This window comes from Equus caballus, chromosome 20, assembly GCF_041296265.1.
Source record: "Equus caballus isolate H_3958 breed thoroughbred chromosome 20, TB-T2T, whole genome shotgun sequence".
NCBI classification, from domain to species: Eukaryota; Metazoa; Chordata; class Mammalia; order Perissodactyla; family Equidae; genus Equus; species Equus caballus.
Window position 1 is genome coordinate 34,298,338 of NC_091703.1, and position 4,619 is coordinate 34,302,956.

Sequence of the window (4,619 nt, forward strand, 5' to 3'; positions counted from 1 at the left end):
AAAGAGACCCCACAGTCCCTTTCACCATGCAAGGACACAGTGAGAAGATGGCCATCTATGTACCAAGAAGAGGGTTCTCACCAGACACCCAGGCTGCTAGCACCTTGATCTTGGTCTTCTCAGCCTCCAGAACTGTGAGAAATAATCTTCTGTTGTTTATAAGCTACCCAATTTATGATATTCTGTTATAGCAGCCTGACAGACATGGAGTCCACAAGCCAGGAGGGTTGTCCCAGAGCCCCACATGCTGCAGCTAAGCCACAACTGCCATCCGGGCAGCAGTTGCCCATGACCCCAAACCTAGGCAGACCCCTCTCCTGGCCCAAGAGACATCTGGAGCAGTTGGTGGTCAGACACCTTCCATCTGCTGTGCTTATGTGGCGAGATATGAGTTTGGGGCAGTGTTGAGCACTGTACTTGTGATTGGGTTCCAGAAACCAAGACCAATTGGTAGGATCCAAATAAATGCACATCACAGGAGACCCCTGTTATGGACTGAGCTGTGTCCCCCAAAATTTCTACATTGAAGCCCTAACCCCAAATGTGATTGTATTTAGAGACAGAGCCTTTAGGGAGAGAATTAAGGTTAAATGAGATCATAAGGGTGGGGCCCTGCCTGACAGGACTGGTGGTTATGAGAAAAAGACACCAGGGATCTCTCTCTGCACACAGAGGAAAGGCCATGTGAGGACACAGCAAGAAGACAGCCATCCACAAGCCAGGAGGAGAGCCCGCATCAGAAGCCAAATTTCCTGGCACTTTGATCTCAGATTTCTAGCCTCCAGAAGTGTGAGAACATAAACTTCGGCTGTTTTAGCTCCCCAGTCCGTGGCATTTTGTTACAGCAGCCGGAGCAGAGGAAGACAACCTCCAAACCAACACCATAAACTCTCCCTTTCAGTCTCAGACTCAGCTCTAAGGAACGCGGGCCCAGCATTTACTCATTCACTCACAAATATTCCATGAGCACCTCTGTACCAGGCATTGTTCCAGGCCTGGGGATCATTTAATCAGAACAGACAAAACACCTGCTCTCCTGATGCTGACAGTCTGACAGACAGACAATAAATGAAATCAACTATATGCCATAACCGAGTGGGGTTTCTCCCAAGTATACAAGGCTAGTTCAACATTAGAAAATCAATGAATGTAATCCATCACATCAACAAGCTCGAAAGGAAAATTCACAGGACCATATCAACAGGTGCCGAAAAAGCATTTGACAAAATCAAACACTCATTCATGATAAAAACTCTTGGCAAACTAGAAACAGAGAGGGAACTTTCTCGATCTGATAAAAATAATCTACAAAAAACCCACAGCTAACATCATACTTTATAGTGAGAAACTAGAAGCTTTCCTGCTAAGATCAGGAACAAACCAAGGATGTCCCCTCTCACCACTCCTTTTCAACATCAAACTGGAAGTCCTAGCTAATACAAGACCAAAAAGATAAAAGGAAATAAAAGGTATACAGAGGAGGAAGGAGGAAATAAAACTTTCTCTGTTGGCAGACGACACGATTGTCTGTGTAGAAAATCCAAAGAATCAACAACAACAACAACTAACTCCTGGAATAACAACTAACAAGCAATTACAGCAAAATGCAGGACACAAGGTTAATATGCAAAAGTCGATCACTTTCCTACAGATCAGCAATGAACAACTGGAAGCTGAAACTAAAAACACAATACTATTTACATTAGCACACAAAAAATTAAATACTTAAGTATAAATCTATCAAAATATGTACAAGATCTATATGAGGAAAATTACAAAACTCTGATGAAAGAAATCAACGAACTAAATAAATGGAAAAATATTCCACGTTCATGGATAGGAAAATTCAATCTTGAAAAGATGTCAGTTCTTCCCAACTTGATCTCTAGATTCAACAGAATACAAATTAAAATCCCAGCAAGTTATTTTAGATATTGACAGCTGCTATTGTCAATATTCCAGCAAGGATATTGATGAATCACTCTAACGTTTATCTGGAGAGACAAAAGAGCCAGAGTAGCCAGCACACCATGAGACAGCAGAGTCAGAGGACTCACACAGCCGGACTTCAATACTTACTATAAAGCTACAGTAACCAACACAGTGTGGTATTGGTGAAAGATGAAGTCATGCCCCCAGGTAAGCAGCCCCAAGGGTGGGGGTGGAGGTCATGAGGGGTAGGTGGGGGGTATTTGTACTGTGAGGGGATTCCTTCAAACTTATGCTGCACCACAGACCTGCAGATACCAGCCCCCTGACTCCTGGAGTTCGTTGCCTAGTTCCAACTCTCAGCTCCCCACCCCGACCCCACTCCAGGCCTCAGGGCTGCCTCTCCCACACGCTTCCCTCCCTGCACAGTCCATGAAGAGTTCCCATGTAAGAGGTCACTGTTTCTTAGGGGGTGGGAACAGCCAGTCTTTTCTTTCCCATAACCCTATATCCTTGTACATGGCCAGTCATAGCCCCTGGGCCAGTGATCTCTGTCCCCCAGAGACCTTTATCGTAGACAGGAAGCTAGCTTAGCTGCACAGTACAGATGACCGTAAATAGGGTCCAACAATAGGAGAGGCATAAATCCCAACTTCCAGTGAGCCTCAGCCCCCTACCCTGGCTCCCTCCCCAATGCTCCCCCTCATCCAGGATCCCCAGCCCCATGCCATCAGCTGTGCTGGCCCAAGCTGAGGAGTTGCTGGAGCAGCAGCTGGAGCTGTCCCAGGCCCTACTGGAAGGGCAACAAGGGGCCTGGGAAGCCCACACCCTGGTGCTCAAGACCCAGAAGCTGAAGGAACAGATGAGGAGACACAGAGAGAGCCTGAGAGGAGACGTCTAAGCTTTCCACCAGTTCCCACTTCACCCTCCAACGATGGAAATATTACACACCAGCCCCATGAGCTCCTCAATCGGAAACATCCCAGCCTCTCCCAGCCACTAAGAAAAACGGAACACACCTCCACGAAGGGCCAGAATTTGGAAGGTAGTGGGGAGCCATGGTCTCTGCAATCTGTTTAGTCACATCCCCCACTTTGACCCCGCCCACTGACCTCTGCACCACAGCAGGCAGGGCACACAGTCCTTACAGGAATATACCCTGGATCTTACCCTAAAACAACCTCACCCCAAATCCAATAAAGAGACGGAGCATTTACAGACATCACAGGTGCATGTGTTTTTTAGTTTTGTTGAAAAAAAGCTCTGACAAATCAGGAAATGGAGGTTTAGGACTGGTGGTGACGCAAAAGAGGGAAGCCATGAGGTGGGGGTTGGGGGTTGTCAGGGGTAGGTGGCAGTAGTGTCTCCTTTGCTCCTACCCCGGTGTCATCTCCTGAAGAGGGACAGCTGTCACATTCCAGAATGGGTGGGTAAGTCCTTTACAGCGTCCGTTCAACTTAAGAGAAAACAGGGCACAGTTAGGATCTGACACAGAAAAGAAAAAGTGCGGGTGGCAGAGAGACACACGCTCAACATGTAGTTGTTCATGTGGTGTGTGGGTTCAGAGGATAGACTTGAAGATGGGGGAAAACACACGTCAAGAAAAGAAAGTTTCCCCAGTTAGAGGTCAACTAACATCCCAACAGGGCATCAAGACCAGAGGGCCACAAACTTGTCAACTGTCCACTATGCAGCGGAGTCTTTGCTACGTAATAGGATATATAACAAACACACCAAAGAACAAGCGGAATCTAAAGAGTTGGGGAGGCCAGTTTAATAGTCTCTGTAGGAGATGTTTATCTCATCAGGCACCTAACTAACATTGACCTCAAAGCGATCCTGCACACCATTGAGGATCTTGGCATCATTCTCATGTGACACAAATGTGATGGCCAAGCCCTAGGGGCCAAACTGGCCTGCTCTGGCCACCTGGAAGGACACAGAGGATAGAACTGGAAGACACCCAAAAGGAGGGAGGAAGATGGAAGATTGCAAAGATACAGAAAATAGAGGGTTGGGGGAGGACAATGGGGTGTTCTTCTTGGTGTGGGGCTTACCCGATGCAGGTGGGTGTCAGAATGCTCAGGCATGTCACAGTCAAAGGCAATGTTCACCTGCTCCATGTCCTTGCCTCGGCTGAATAGGTTGGTAGGCACAGGAATTCATCGTTGAAAATATTTAAACTGTTGATACCGAGAAAGTCTTCACGAGAAAGGAAATTAGAAAAATGATGGAAGTCCCTTCTCTCCAGGGCCTCTTTTCCTCCCAAGGACACAAAACATCTTCCCCATCTCCGACTCACCTCTCCTCCTGGAGCATCCCTCGGTGGATGGCAATGGCTGGGAAGTTCTGCTCCACCAGGCACTGGGTGAGGACAACGCAACACTGCACAGACTTCACCAGATCACCACTCGTTTCTGTGTGTGTGTTTGTCTGTGAGGGTGGGTGTGACTGAGAAGGGGGATATTGTTCATGGGTGTATGAGAGAGATTATGCGTGAGAGAGTTTTCAGTGATTACACTCTTCTAAAGGAATGCCTCTTAGTCTCCCTCACATAGTTCCTATTCTGCTCTAAATATAACTTAGCTTCCCTCTCTCAGCTCTGAGTTTTCCTGGGCAGACATGTTACAGCGAAGATGCAGAGAAAAGTAACTGTAATTACCAGATATGTTAGGAGACGAGGATGAGGA

The 4,619-nt window shown here is 47.0% G+C and overlaps 1 long non-coding RNA gene across 1 annotated transcript; it reads right to left on the reverse strand.

Annotated features, from left to right (window-relative positions):
* Positions 1-3,151: 3,151 nt before the first annotated feature.
* On the reverse strand, positions 3,152-4,124 carry LOC138919632 (uncharacterized). The gene is made up of 2 exons (XR_011429998.1): positions 3,987-4,124; positions 3,152-3,385 (listed from the first exon to the last, which is right to left on the reverse strand). It is a non-coding gene; the product is annotated as an uncharacterized lncRNA (long non-coding RNA).
* Between the last annotated feature and the right edge of the window lie 495 nt (positions 4,125-4,619).